The sequence below is a fragment of the Felis catus genome, chromosome C2 (genome assembly GCF_018350175.1).
Source record: "Felis catus isolate Fca126 chromosome C2, F.catus_Fca126_mat1.0, whole genome shotgun sequence".
Taxonomy (NCBI): domain Eukaryota; kingdom Metazoa; phylum Chordata; class Mammalia; order Carnivora; family Felidae; genus Felis; species Felis catus.
In genome coordinates, this window is record NC_058376.1 from 79513233 (window position 1) to 79529211 (window position 15979).

A 15979-nucleotide genomic window follows, 5' to 3' on the forward strand; every position below is an offset into this window, starting at 1 on the left:
CAGCTCAGAGCCCGGAGCTTGCTTCGGAGCCTGTGTCCCCCTATCTCTCTCTCTCCAGCTCTCTGCCCCTCCCCCACTCACACTTTGTCTCTCAAAAATGAACACATGTTAACAAAACTTTTTTTATGATTAAATTTATTCATTTAAGAATGAACGTTAATGTGGGATGCCTAGGTGGCTCCGGTAGTTGAGCATCGGGCTCTTGATTTCAGCTCAGGTCATGAGCTCATGGTTCATGAGATCCAGCCCCACTTGGGCTCTGCGCTGACAGTGCAGAGCCTGCTTGGCATCCTCTCTCCACTTCTCTCTCTCTCTCTCTCTCTCTCTCTCTCTCTCTCCCCCCCTCTCAAAATAAACAGACTCAAAAAAAAAAAAGCCAAGAATTTAGAAGAATTAACATAAACGTAAGAGGCAGAGAAGTCTAGGACCGAGTTTCCGTATATAAATTGAAGAGTCAAGTGATTATATTTGCTAAACCAAAAATCAGATCTCTGCATTCTCATCATAGAGTTTGGAGACGTTGCTTAGTTGTCACAATTCTGAAATTTCCAGGTTGTTTCCACGGCTTAAAGGGCTACTGATATAAAGCATAAGAAATCATAGCTAAAATAAATGGTTGGGTCCACTACTGAACGCGCCAATGGCGCTGGGCAATTAACCTCACTCTCCTGAGGCCTCAGCAACCACTCATGTTAAACGAGGAGGTTGGGTTGGAGACTACTGACTTCACTCATTTACTCATTTTTTGGTAGTATGTGTAGTCCCTGAACAGAGCCTGGCATGGGGTAGGTGCTAAATAAGCATGGAAGGAAGGAGGGAAGGAAGGAAGGAAGGAAGGGAGGGAGGGAGGGAGGGAGGGAGGGAGGGAGGAAGGAAGGAAGGAAGGAAGGAAGGAAGGAAGGAAGGAAGGAAGGAAGGAAGGAAGGGAGGGAGAAATACATAAACAAAGAGTAGGCAACTCAAAACATTAAACATTGGGGTGGGGTGCCTGTCTGGCTCAGGCAGTGAACATGCAACTCTTGACTTCAGAATCGTGAGTTCAAGCCCCACGTTGAGCATGGAGCTTATGTAATTAAAAAAAAAATTTAGGGGCGCCTGGGTGGCACAGTCGGTTAAGTGTCCGACTTCAGCCAGGTCACGATCTCTCGGTCCGTGAGTTCGAGCCCCGCGTCAGGCTCTGGGCCGATGGCTCGGAGCCTGGAGCCTGTTTCCGATTCTGTGTCTCCCTCTCTCTCTGACCCTCCCCCGTTCATGCTCTGTCTCTCTCTGTCCCAAAAATAAATAAACGTTGAAAAAAAAATTTTTTTTAATTTAAACATTTTTAGCCCTTCATACCAAGCTTCTCCAACCCACTTAAATATTGCTATTTGACAATGCACACAAGGGGAAAACACATACTCTAAACTACCATGCGAGAAATCTCTTCAGTAATTAAAGGAATGCAAGCTAACACAATAATGAAACACCATTTCTTACATATTAATTTAGCAAAGACAAATACATGTTATAAAATTAAATCCAAGTGAAGATCTAGAAAAACAAGCAGACTCACACACTGCTAATGACTCTGCTGGAGGCTGAATGGCAACTGGTATGAAAAGTATTAGAGATATTCAGTATTTTGTGCCGGTAATTCTCCTTCGAAAGAACCTAAACTTGTTCAGCCAGCCCATAAACATTTGCTTAGGGTCTACCTGCTATGGGTCATGCTCTACAGGGAAATGCAGGGAAAAGATCACGGTTGTCTTATCATCTGGTGGGTTGTCAGGGAGAAAGAGGACAGAGAGAACATTCTCCAGCAGCACATGGCAGGCGTTGGTGCTTTAATCCACTGACCACAGAATTCCTTTCACAGCCACTTTACGTGGAAGGCACTATTATCCCCTTTCAAAGAAGAGGCTAACGAACCAATACAAGGTCACAATCGCTAACGAATGGCAGCACCGTGATTTGAACCTGTCTCCAACCATCCTTGCCTTTTCTACTGCATCCAGGAGGAGATAAGAAATAAATTCACATAAACACATAATGCAAGGGACAGAATAGCAACCACTGTAAGGGATAAGTGGAAGTGCCACAGAAAATAGTTGTCTTTATTAAATAATACGGTAGAAAGAAGTAAAAGCAGGGTGCCTGGGTGGCTCAGGCGGTTAAGCATCCAACTTCTGCTCAGGTCATAACCTCTCAGTTTGTGGGTTCAAACCCCACATCCGGCTCTGTGCTGACAGCTCGGAGCCTGGAGCCTGCTTCGGATTCCATGTCTCCCTCCTCTCTGCCCCTCCACCACTCACACTGTCTCTCTCTCTCTCTCTCAAAAAAAAACTTTAAAAAAAAAATGTAAAGAAGGAAGTAAGAGGTATTTGCCCACTAATGTTTACACTGCATTTGTTAACATATTGAATTGCATTTAACTTTTTTTCAAACTGAAAACTATCCTACTGTCCACATAGGTAATGTTTAAAGCAGGATTTATTGATTTCAACAAAGTTTTAGTTATGTAAAAGATATATATAAATTCCAGGCCAAAAAAAAAAGTAAGACTTCCGTAATAATATTAAGTGGAAATTTTGTACACATAGAAAAAAGTGGACACGCACTTTGGGAGCGGGGTTAAGATGAGGGTTATGGTCTCATAAGAAATAAGAGAGTGGTTTTGAGGTACAAAAAGTTTTGGTGGGAGGTTTTTTGGTGTGTGTGTGTGTGTGTGTGTGTGTGTGTGTGTTTAATGTAGTTGAGTAAATACATTCTAAAAGAGTTTTTTTTGTCTTTTGATAACAGATTAATGGTTTACATGAGATGAATTTGGTTTTTTTCACTAGTAAACATATTCTTACAACTCAAGTTCTCATTTATTTGTTTATACAATTAATTTGTTCACATGGTCATTTGACAAACACTTATTAAATTCTTGCCACACATCAGGATCCACAATGGATACGAATATAAACAAAGCTACAGCTTGTCCCAGGGATCGGCACGGGCTGGGAACAGGAGGAATCCAAAATTGTGCTAACAGAAAACTCAAGTCAAAGTCCTGGCTCACCATCCGACTAGCGTGGGCCCTAGGAAGGTCATGTAATCTCTCACCTCACGTTCCTGATCAGTAAAACCTGGACAGTAATAACTACTCACAGCACTGTTGAGGGGATTTATCTGTAATTCATAGGAAAACACACGATTAACCGCAAAGCACTATAAAAATGACGACTAGTAGAAAAGCACAACCATCTTCCATTTTGATCAGGATCATGCAGGCCAGTCCAGGCCACAAAGAGCTCAGTTGAGTGTGTGTTAACTTATTGGCACCAAAATGGTCACTCCCTCGACACTCTGTGTGAAAAATAGCCCACCACTTATCCAGTTTGGCTAAGACGATCCTGAGAAGCCAAATGGACAGAGGACCTCCAGGTAAGATTGTTACAAATATCTTTTTGAAGGAAGGAAGGAAGGAAGGAAGGAAGGAAGGAAGGAAGGAAGGAAGGAAGGAAGGAAGGAAGGAAAAAAGTCAGATTGGGCAGGCCTCAAAGACATTTCTATATCAAGTCTTCCATCGATACCCGCGTTTTCACTAACATTCCAATCAGCCACTGCTTGAACATCTCCAGTGATTAGAGATTTAATAACCCTAGGAAGAACCAATTCCATGCAGAATCAAGAGATTTCATGGAATTCTTAAAAGATAAAAAGGGATAGAGATCTTCCCCTTGCCAAAGAGCTATCTCAACAGCTATGCACTCTGTCACCCTTCTACAGACACTGGGCATTGGATGGGACGACCTGGAGGTTATGCTGCAACCAGGGCTGGGGACTTTGCACGTATCATCTGCTCAGGGTCTGAGTTTCCTTTTACTTAAACAAGAAGATGGGGTGACCTCTATTTTACCTGTGAAACATCCACCACGTCCATGGCATCAGCCCTAATTCAGCTTCCCTTTGTCTTCTGCCTGGGATATTGCAGCCCATGTTGCCATCTCGAGTACCCTCCCTCCCCATCCAGCCTACCACTTTTTTCCTAAAGCACAGTTCACCCTACTTGATGCTCCTTCCATAGTGCAGACTCAACTCCTCAGCAATCAAGCCCTTTCTCAATCTCAGCCCCACCCCAGCTTTTCACCCTCATTTCCATGGCCTCTGTACTATGCAGTCTATCCCCCATGACTCCACTTCTCCAAGGTGTGGTACACTTTCTCACGTCTGTGTCTCTGCCGTGTTATTTCCCCTGCTTAACTACCCTGTGTTCCTCCTGCCTACCAAATTCCCACTCATCCTTCAAAGCCTATTTAAATGATGGTCTCTTCATCTGTGAAGTTTCCCCCAGGTCCCTCGAGTTAGTCACACCCAATCAGAGCCACCAGGTACTTTCTTGTACACAGTTTGCATCCCCAAAACCCAGACGAGAATGTCACTCATTCATTCACACTCATCATCCTGGCATGATGAGTGAGCAAGGACACCAGTGCATCAGATCGACGGGCAAATAAATGTATCTTTAGGGTCCTGTTCCACTGTCATCAGTGGAACCCTAATAGTCTCCAAGTGAAGCTGCTAGTCTGTGGCCAAGAAGTTTCCAGACTGGAAATGACCAGACATCTGAAAAGCTGACCTGCCTTTCACCTCATTCTAAGAAAAGGTGCCACTCACCCTCCAGGTCACTGCAGTTTGACTTTCCCACGAGTCAGGGCACACACACCCTGCCCTGTTGGTGGCAACTCCCTGCTGCAGCTCTTGCACATGACTTGGTCTCGTACCAAACAAGGCAGAAGTTCCAGGCGCCAGCTAAGTTTTGATTTTCTTCCCAGGAACTTCACAAGAACCATCTTCTGTGGAAATTCATTCGGAAGAATACGCACGGGTTACTCTAGTGACTTCTTGGCACAGAATTTAGTACCGCACTGGGGCTTCCACGGTGATAGTCAGAGATCATTATCAAGATGGGCCAATGAATGGAAAATAAATGATTCAAAAACCCAGCTAGAGTATACACGGGGACAGAGGATCCATCTTGTTGCTTCAGATTTACTAGCCAGAGCCATTTTAGCTGCCCTGTTGCATCTTGGACGAAGCTTTCACGTCCTTCAACGTCTAACCTAAGACCCAGCCCTTCCACCAAAGTCCCACACGTGCCAGTGCGCGCGCACATCAGTCCCCTACGGTAATTGCTCTTGTGGCGGCCCCTTCCTACCCTCTGACAAGCATTAACGTGTTTGCATCAACCCTGATAAACCCTGTGCGCCTGCAATCGTGACGTCTCCTTCAGGCATCCCCAAACTTCACCTTACAGAAGTAGTTCGTGGAACCAACACTGCTCGAGCACGTAGCGTCTCCTGTAGCAAAAACAGTGGGTGTTTGCTAAGGCAACACGATAGACCTAGTCTCACGCTCACTCCTTGCCCTAGCTCCCTCCACACTCATCTACAGGTGCGGCAACCAGACAATCTATCCTCCCAATCAGAACACCTTTGGGAGTGAAAAGGGGTCACTGTCAATTCTATGCTAGGACCCAGACAGAAGCCAGGACAGCCCAAGGAGGACGGTCCCTCTGCCTGTTAGCTAAATACTGTTGCTACGGCTACATTTCTCCACCAGAAAACTGAGGCTAGCGTTAAGGACGGGGATCCCTTCATATCCACAAAGTGGTCTTCTAAAGACGCCAAAACATTCACCATATGTCCACAGCCATCTTCTCCTAAGGGGGTCACCTCCACCTCCCCGAGTCTTTCAACGGGGCAGCTGATCTGATGGAGAATGGCCTGAGCGACTGAGGAATGCTCCCGGTGGCGATGGCAGGAAAAGGGCCCATGCTGGGCGGTGGAACAAGGCCAACACACAATTCTTGAAGGTCAGTGAAATAACCCCACCCTGTCCTGATCCTCTTGCTGACCTGCCCCGTGAAAGGTTCCCACACAAGCTTCAGAGGGAGGAGGGGCCCCGCCCCTCCATACCAGTTTTCCATTGTAACCACAGGGGGCTTTGATGTGAGGCCGTGACCCAAGCAATTACTGCAATAGAAGCAAACCCCGCAGGGCTGAAAGGCACAAATCCCGTGAAGAGTGGGATGGTTGCAATGGAAGAAGGGACACCGCACGGCCATTCACTGGTCAAAAGCCATTCTGACAGCACGGAAGTGTCATGGATGTCCGTGGCACACGGTTCACTCTGCAGGGCGCGCTGTTCTCAACAGCGACGCCCTCGTCACTAAGAAGTCAAAAAATGAGGGACCTGCCAACTCACGCCTGTGACCACCCCAGGGAGCAGTCTCCATTAAGCGGTACAGCTACGATTGGAACTTGGCACTGTCTGGGTCTAAATCCCATGATCTCCACCGCCAGAAGGGTAAAGTACCACCACCGTCTGCTACACACCATGCTGGGCACCAGAAATTGCCACACGGGCACGCTACATGGCCACACTGCAATACAGTAAGCACTGGGAAGGGAGCTCCTCCGGTTCTCACAAATGCACTGTGATGTAAGATCTCTGTTTGAAGGTAACTGAGGCTCAGAGATGTTCCAGAACTTACTTAAGATCACAGGGCTAGGGGCGCCTGGGTGGCTCAGCGGGTTGAGCACCCAACTCTTGGTTTGGACTCAGGGCACAATCTCCTTGTTCATGAGCTGGAGTCCCGCATCAAGCTCTGCACTCACGGCACGGAGCCTGCTTGGGATTCCTTCTCCCTCTCTCTCTGTCCCTGCCCCACTCTCTCCCTCTGTGTCTTAAATAAATAAATAAATAAATAAATAAATAAATAAATAAATAAATAAATAAATCTGTAAAAAAAAAAAGATCACAGGGCTAGTGGGTGGCTCAAACAGAGGTGTATGCTTTCCATACACCAAAATCCTTTGGTGATGGTACTGTGAAAATGATAGCATGGCAAAGCCCAGGCCCTCAGAGTTTGGGGTCTCCAACCTGATTGTCAGTTGGCTTCCAAAGTCAGACACAGGCAGCGAATGCTAATTAATTACCACATGGTGAAGTAACACTGATAGTTTCCTGCCTATGCATAAGGCCTGCTAAGGACGTTCCTGTCAATTTCTCACGCTTCCCAACAGTTAAGGAGCAGGACAGGAGCTTGGGAGGTGGGATTCTCATTCCGCCACGTAAAGCCGAGCACCCCATGGGAAGGCTCTCCACACCTGAATTCTTGCCCACACTCTGCAAGACAAGACTAATCCTGCTGACCCATCTCTTAGATTGCAATCGGGAGCTAAGTAATAAAAATGATAGTAAAATGCATCCTCCACATAAAAAGTGCTAGGAAGACCACGGGTTCTCTGAGATGGGCTGCGATGGGTAGGAGGATCTACCCTGTAATAGATCTCATACCGGCAGCGTGAAAACCTTTATGCAAGCCAAAATACGTAAAAATGAAAGGGGACGGGTGGGGTTGGGGCTGAGGGTTGTCACAAGCAAGGAAACTTGAAGTTACCATGGAGTCAGAACCTTGGTTCTTGCAAAAAAGGGAAGGGCATACATGGCAGTAAAAGAAATCAATCCCCAACACACACACACTCAAACAGCCATCGTGATCAGTTTGTTTCACAGTGTAAAGCATAAGGTTCAAGCCCAGTAACAGTGATCTCCAAGCTGTACCCCCTCTGGAATTTTCTAAAGCAGAGTTGTGGGGGGTGGGGGGGACAGTGGGGAGCAGAGAAGGCATGTGTCAGGCCAGGCTCAGCAGAAAAAGAATCAAAACCACCTTTGAAAGAGGTCTGGCCTGGGAGTATGGGCCGATGTCCCACTCAGGCTCACCTGACAAGGATGTGACCGAGCCCTGTGTCCCTTTCCCAGGGCCTCGGTTTCCTCACCTGGGCAACGAGGGATCGGGTTGCTCTGGCCACCGAGGCCCAGCCCACACTTCTAAGGCAGGAACTGGTTGCCAGCTCGCAGCTTCTACTGCCTCCAAGCCTGGCTCATATGAAAGGTTTTTTTCCAGCCAAGGCTGATAAGCTGGCAAATAATTAGGACAAGAGGAGGCACTAAGCTACCTGTTATGATTCTGACAGCAAACAGCTCCTGGAATCCGTTCTTCCCCCTCTTCTCTGCTGGGCTGGTATAGGCCCGCTATCACCCACCCTGGAACACATCAGCAGCCTCCTAAAGGGGCTCCCTGCCTCTGGGCCACTAGAGCTCTCTGAAATACAGATCCACCAACAGCCTTCTTTGCTCAAGACGTAACAAAAGCCCTCCAGCTCCCCACAACTGCCGTCATCCTTGTTCCTCCTGCCAGCCCTTTCCCGTCTAACCCTCCCGGGCCAGCCCCATCATTCACAGCGATCTCCAAACACACCTTTCCATTTACCAAACACTTTTAAAGCCTCAGGACTGCACATCGAGGTCTCTCTGTATGGAAAACTCTTCCATCGCTGTCCACCATAGGAACTCCTACTCACTCTTCAAAACCCAACCCGATGTCTTCTTCTCTGAGCATGTGCCTATTCTCCCAGGTGGTGGGTCACTCCCTTCCTAGTGCTCCCATCAGCCCTTTGTTCATCCTTCTAGTAGGACCTCACCATGCTCTATTTTAGTCTCTCTCCTATACTGGAATAAAGATCCGTAGGGACACAGCCTCAGTGGTCTTTGTCAGCCAGTATCCAGCATTTCCGTGGGGCATATGTTAATCACTCACCTGAGCTGCACTGAATACAAAAGATAGGGGTGTATGTGATCACACATATAGGTGGGGGAGAAGGGGACAAAGAGTCAGGGAGGGAATGGCATCGTGGCACAAGGCAGGGTTTGGCCTTGAACTTAAAGGGTCATGGGTTTACAACAGGCAGAGACCACGGTCAGGCAAAGGCACAGATTGAGAAAACAGAAGAATGTTCCAGAACAACGCAACCACCTGGCTGTGGGAGGGAAAGCAAAAGAACAGCTACAATTGCACTCACCCTCAGGATGGCGCATTGAGAGACTCCCCTCTCCATTCCCAGACCCTGGTCTTCACGCTGGCAGCGCGACTGTGGCAGCCGTAGCATAGCTGGTTCTCAATCCGATCCTAGGACTCCACGGACCCAAGCTTCTGGGTCAGTAAAAGTCCCTCTCCCCCATCACTGCTCTTGTGTGGTTGCAGTGAACCAAGTCAATCCCTTTCTTCATCTAACCAGTATTTCCAAAGCATCTGCCATGTGCCAGGCACTCTTCTGGGCCTGGGAATATGGCCATTAACAAAGCAGGCATCCTTGCGATCCTCGTGAAGCTTCTTTTACAGTGGAGGGGAAACAAAGACTAGCAAGCATATAAAGCCAGGTGGTGACCAGTGCCTATATCGGGTCAGTAAATGCCGTTCATTCATTTAACAAACAGGACTGAACATCTTCAAAGCACCAGAGACCAGAGGGATTTGGAGATAAGACGGCCAAAGTCTTTTTTTTTCTTAATTTTTTTTAATGTTTATTTATTTTTGAGAGGGAGACAGAGTGTGAGCAGGGGAGGGGCGGAAAGAGAGGGAGACACAGAATCCGAAGCAGGCTCCAGGCTCTGAGCTGTCGGCACAGAGCCCGATGCGGGGCTTCAACTCACAAACGGTGAGATCATGACCTGAGCTGAATTCGGACACCCAACCGCCTGAGCCACCCAGGCAGCCCAGCCAAGGTCTTGGTGACTTTGTTGAGTGCCATTTCTAGGTTCTGTCTTTTCTACCTGAAGATACCTTTATCTGTGAGTCATCAAAATGCAAACGACAAACCCGAGGCAGGTGGGCCACAGGAAGAACTGAAGTTGATCTCTCAGAGTCCTGAGCCAGAAAGCCATCTTTCAGGAAGGGGTCTGCATGACCCAAGGAAGGGCAGGATCCAACAGGAGCTATTCCACTCAACTCCAGGGGACACCCAGCCTTGTTGAAGGAGCCACAGATCCAGGGCACTAACAGGAATCAAAACCCTCCCTCGCTTCCCAACTTTGCCATCTCCCCAACCGCCTCTCTCCAGGAATACAGCAAATCCTTATCGCGACAGAGGGCTGAGGAGGGAACAATGATGGGGGATGGTTTGCTAGAGAGGCTCTACTGTCTCCGGCCAGGTAGGTTTGGGGAGAGAAGACACCCAAAGGGTAGAGGGAACGGTAGTATCTTACGAGAGAAGGGGCCCGGCAGCACCAATGTGGCATTGAGAAGCCTGGTCACCCACATAGCCCTTCAACTGTGATCCCACCGGGCCCCATGAATGTGAACTGAATTCAATGCCAAGGAAAAACACTGGAAAACACCATTGATTTTCATTCTGTGGACACCGGAGAGAAGCGTGAAGAAGCTACAGCTCAGGCGAAGGTTGGACACTTAGCCATGGACTAGCAGTTGCGTGACCTTACTTGGCCAAAAACTCATTTTCTCATCTGCACAATGAGACGGATAATCATAAAGCTTCCTTTCACCAACCAGTAGGGGAATTACATAAGCAGATAAGAAGCACTCAGAAAACCATCAAAATTATTATTATATTATTATTACTATTATTGTTAAGAATGCTAAGCAGACCCACGTTTTCTAGCCTCAATCTTGCGCTTTCCCTGCTGACAAGCACGAATCCCATTAACTCTCCTGCCACCCACCCTATTCCCAGAGAGTGAGAAGAGGCGAACACCACATCAGTGTTCTTTCTCATTTCTGTGACCCGCACGGGAATGCACCAGCCCATTCCCACCACGCATCCAGGGAGAGTGGACCGGACTCCCACAACACACGTCCGTTCCCTCCTTCCTCGCCTCACCTCTGCTGCACACACACCTTCGAGCCCACGGATTTCCACCCAGAGAGCTGCTTCCCACCTGCAGCACAGCCTCACCCTTCCTTCTTCGCCTGGGTTTCTTCCAACAAGGCGCAGCCTTCCAACGCCACATTCCAGAAAAAGTCCCCACCAGTGCACGCCCACCCACCCACCGAGGCGCACCCTGAGCTAAGACTCCCTATTACTGACCAGGGTCAAAGTCTCAGGTTCACTCTCAGTTACTCAATGTGTCACCGTGCTTCCTGCATTACCTCCCAGATACCTAATCCCAGCGACAAGGAGGGTTCCGGAACCCCTGCCCAGGCTCGTTCTCAAGTCAATTTCCAGAGAAGCAAGTAATGTCCCTTTAGCCTGCAAGATAAATTTAAACCTACGTAGCCAATTAAATTCGAATTCACATCTCCATTTCCCACAGCCCCCCTTCACGCTGGTCATTCAAAACACAGCCTGAGGCATAAACCTTCCCTAGGACTGCAAAAGGCCTCACAGCCCTGTCTCTGCCCAGAGCTTCTTCCCCAGGGCACAACTCCTGCTTAGCCCTAAAGATTCTCCTCAGACACTACTCCTTCTGTGGTTGCTTCCCTGAAGTCAACCCTCCTCAGTGCAGAGTAGCCAGAACATACCCCCTGTAACAGCAACCCCCCCTCCACACACACACACACACACACACACACACACACACACACGTGCTCCTCAACGGCAGGCACTGTGTGGCCTCATCTTTGTACTCCCAGCGCCAACCCGTTCCTGGTTCACTGTGGAGGCTGGCTCCAGAAATTCTGTGCTTCACGCACTGCGCTTCTCCTTTCTGTGTAAAAATAGCTGTGTGCTCCATCCCTTGCTTTTACCCTGTCACCAGGCATCTTCCGTCTTGGCCAAAGACCCATCATCATGGCAGCATCCTGAGCCACAGTTCCGAAATCACATCCAGTCTGACTCTCCCCCCTTCCCAATTAATCAGCACCAGGGTCACAGCGAAGTAAAGTCACATATTAACACACCAAGAGTCAAAGTTCAGGGCTGTAATTTTGAGCATGTCTCTAATTAGCCATGTGACCTTGGGCAAAGGTTCACATGCAGACGAAAGATGTCGCCAGGCCCAATTCTCCAAAGATTTTTTTTTTGATATCCCAATGGAATGTCTAATGGGAAACCGTTTAATAAAGTGCGGAGCCCTGTACATTCATAAAGGGTGTAATGAGCAAATTGTATCAAATCTAAACCACCAACTGTAAGATGTACCATTGTCAACTTAGAATGAAAAACTGCTCAGCTATGACACATCTGTGATTAAAAGAGAACCCGATTTCAGTGACATTAAAATGTAAAGTGTGTTTTAGAGTTGATGAAATAAAATTTATTTGTCTCAGTAAAACACAGAAACCTGCTACAAATTTCTCGTATTTGCCAATGGCCCGTAATAGGCACTCGCAGTAAATGAACGAACACCCACTGAGAACACTCTTAGACCAAATTATTGCCTCCCTGGCTGGAACTGGGGGGCAAGACGCTGCCCCACGCCAGTTCCTTCCCTTCTCAATCATGTCCCAGCCTGATCAAAACCCTCAAAAGAGGACTTCAAGTCAGATCCCAACTCGCTTCATAATGAAGTCTCCTCTCCACCAACCACTACCTGGAACTGTCTGCCATCCTAGAACTGTGACTTCTCCGCAAGAATAGGTCACCCTAAAAAGGGTCCTCCTCATTCCCAGCATAGTAACCAGCCCAGCAACTCAGCTCCCTAGGCCTATTCCCAAAGCCAACTCTAGGCCCACCCGCTGCCTGGGAGAATGCCTGACCCAAAGGGCCCAGGCCCTCAACCACTCAGACAGCTAACCCCAACTACTTATCTCTCATCTACAGTCTACATTCCAGACTATAAAAGCCCCCGTGTTGTGGCTGGGGGACTGCCTCCCAAAGATTCAATGCAAGATCAGGCTCTTCCCTGTAATTGACTCCTGGTGCTGGCAGGCACCTGGAAGAAGGAAGGCTGGTTGCGGAGTGGAGAAAACCCCGTTTGCGGTTCTGGCCCCCCAACATCCACCATTATTCAATGTAGGCTCCAGAACTAGCACCCGCCTCCTCTGGGCCTCTGTGTTGGTTTTCCTGCCTGTAAGAGAGTGGGAGGGTGAGGAATGGGGGTGGGGGTGGGGGCATTCAGCTACTTTCCCCCTCCTACTTAAAGTCTTCCCTAAAATGCAATTTGCTGGGAATGGTAAGCCGTTAATTAAGTCACTAACACCTTAGTGAGAATGAGTTTCTTAGGGAGGCAAACAATTTAGAAAAGGGTACTGGAAACAAAGTTAAGTGAGTCTGGTACTAGGAAAGTAGCTCAGAGAGGACCCTAAATTTTTGCATTTTGTGTTGGAGGCAGGAAGGCAGCGGATCCCTGGGAAGGGAAGAGAAGGGAAGTCAGAGAGACCTTTCAGTTCCTGGAGCACAAGTCCCAAAGGCGTTGCTCTGTAGACTACTCAAGCACAATTCCAGTGCTTATCTCTTCTCATGTCCCCCCCCCAACCCCCCACCCCCCGCTCCATGCACCCCGCGCCCCCAACACAGCCACATTTACAGCTTCATCTCCTCTCTCCACAATTTATTTAGTCTTCTTGGGTCTTCATCCCTCCCCACCCCACCCCCCATCCCGTGCAAATGGCCTTCCTGTCTCTGGCTGGCTTCAGAAAACACCCTATGCTTCAAAGCCTTGACCGAGCGCGGCCCCTCCAAAGAGAGAAATCAAACTTTATTCAAGCCTTTCTCCAGGCACTCCGCACTTTATCCTGGGTCTGGTTGGGCACCTCGGGTGAATGAGCGCTCCCTGAGGGCAGGGCCTGGGCCCCATCAGCCTCTCCGACCCCACACACCCAGCCAACACAGCGCTTGGCACACAGTGAGTGCTAGAGAAATGCTTGCAGAAAAGGAACCAGGAGTAGGGAACCATCTATGTCGATTATGGCTCGGCCTCTAGTGAGTGACTCCAGGGAGGCCCTCCTTGTCTCCGGGCCTCAAATGCGCCGACTGTAAAATGGGGGGACTAGAATGACTGGGTTCCTAGGCCCTTTCCACCGTGACAACTGAGATTCCGCGAAAGCTCCAAGCGGCTGGGTGTGGCCCCGCCCCCTAGACGCCCAGAAAAGCCCGGGCAGGGGGCGCTCAGGGAAGGGCTCCAACCCCGCCCAGTCCCAGGTCGACGCTTCCCGAAAACTCGGGGTCCCCCTCCCCCATGCGTGCACCCCGTGATTGCGCCGCGGCGGGCACTTCCGCACCGCGGGCCCTGCGGCCCGGGCTGGGCGCGCGCTCCGCGCCCTGCGCCCCGCGCGCCTGCCTCCCGGGAGGCGCTCGCGCCCGGGGAGGGCCGGGGGTTCCCGAGGCGCCCGCGAGCGGAGGGTGGGGGGAAGGAAGGAGGATTTGCAACAATACCTCGGGGAGGAGGCGGCCGGGGCAGCGGCGGCGGCAGCGGCGGCAGCGGCTGGAGGCGGAGGCAAAGGCGAAGGAGGAGGTGCCCGGGCACTCCCCCTCCCATTGTCCCCGGCCCCGGACAGGCCCGGCCCCGCGCCCCGCACCGCGCACCGCGCACCGCGCCCAGCGCCCGGGCGGTGCAGCCAGCCCTTACCTTGCAGCGCCCGGCTCTCCCCTCCTTGCTAATGCTACTTATCCCGGGAAAGCTCGCGCGGGGGCCGGGAGCGGACCCACAGACAAAAAGTGAAACTTCGGCAGGGCTGGAGCTGCTGCTGGTTGGTGCCTTTCCCCCTCCTTCCTCCCCACCGTCCCCACCCCCTCCCCTCGGGCTCCCGTGCGGTGCCCTGAGAGCTGGAGGCTGACGTCAGGGGCCTGAATTCCTGACTTTGCCTGCACGCATTTGTCCATGTAAGGTATGGGAAAGCGTGTGCCCGCGGGCCGCCGCGCAGCGCTCGCCAGGCGGGGGAGGGGGCGCCCGCTGGGGCCGCGGCTAGGCCAGAAGGTGGGCGCACTGAGGGCATGTTACTTCCTGGGAGGAAGAGGAGGAGACGCGGGGATGCGGGGAGCTTGCAAAGGAGGAAGGAAAAGAGGGAGGTGTGGAGGCTTTGCCTACACTGGAGGAAGAGGAAGCAGACGTAGAAGGAGGAAGCGGCTGAGTGGAGGGGCTGCTGAAGACATGGGGGGACCCGTGTCTACAATGGAAGCGCCAACACAAGGCGCTGAGCCTGAGCAGAAGCGACCCTGCCAAGGAATCCCCTTCTCGGATCTTCTTCCTGAGCCTCGCCCTGGATTCCCAGCAACACTCAGAACCTACTGGATGGTAGAGCTGGCAAAGACCAACTTCCCAGCCCGCTCACTTCACTCAGGAGAAAACTGAAGCCCTGGGAGGAGAAATGACTTGCCCAGGGTCATACAGGACACAGATCCAGGCATTGGCCCCGGATGCTTTGCCTCCCAGCCAGATTCCCGAGGCCAGATAGGGCCCTGACTCCCTTTGTCCCACTGAGCAGTGGAGCAGGCTACGTGTACATACGTAGGCAACACTGACCCCCCCTGGGAAGAGCTTTCCAACTTCTCAGGGCCCCAGAGTCAGTTCCTGGAAGGTTCTCATTGACAGTGAGCCCTGAGTTAGCGATGACAATCAGTTGCTTCAGGGCAGCTTCCTGTGTCCCCTGCTGAATGGAACCCCTGCAGTTTTAACAATTACTTCCCAGTCTTGTCCGGAAGCCCAGAAAGCTTGCTATGTGCTTACAGCTTCAAAAAAAAAAAAAAAAAAATGTGAACTGGGTGAACTGGTTTGAATAGAGGCAAGCCTGTTCTTGGAAGGTTTGAGTCGGACTTTTTTCCCTCTGACATTTGTAAATACGAGCAACCATGAAAACCACCATTTACTTTATCAAAAAGGTTGTGATGTTCGGCAGCTATTGCCTGGAAGGCACTCCGAGGCTGTGGACCTTGTTTCCTTGTATTTCTGGCCTCCTCATATCTGAAATAATAATCCCTCACCTGAGTACATCATACAAGTGCTTTCTCAAAGGTGTATTGGGTCTTAGTAAGACCCAATGTAAGAATGGGTCCACCCGATCCCCATCCAATATAACGGGACTTGACCAGCATTTCTTTTTCTTTTCCCCAGTAACACACTTATAAAGAGTAATAGGGTTCTAATGAGGATTAATGAGATTTAATAAGGTATAATTAGAGTCATTCACTTCTTCCATCATACACATTATAAGACTGTTGTGTTGGATCCAGAAATGCTACTAATTATGTTGACTGTTGTATGGGTGTGTTGAATT

At 49.9% G+C, this 15979-nt stretch overlaps 1 protein-coding gene across 4 annotated transcripts in view; it reads right to left on the reverse strand.

Annotated features, from left to right (window-relative positions):
• The window catches only part of LOC101096257 (LIM domain containing preferred translocation partner in lipoma), a 692709-nt gene extending 678242 nt beyond the window's left edge, over positions 1-14467 (reverse strand). For 3 of the 4 annotated variants that reach the window (XM_023260309.2, XM_045036388.1, XM_045036386.1), the window contains exon 1: positions 14335-14467. The gene's annotated coding sequence lies outside the window, so the exon portion shown is untranslated. Of the gene's footprint in view, positions 1-14141; positions 14260-14334 lie in introns of those variants that run through there. The other variant, XM_023260310.2, reaches the window with a different exon arrangement.
• Between the last annotated feature and the right edge of the window lie 1512 nt (positions 14468-15979).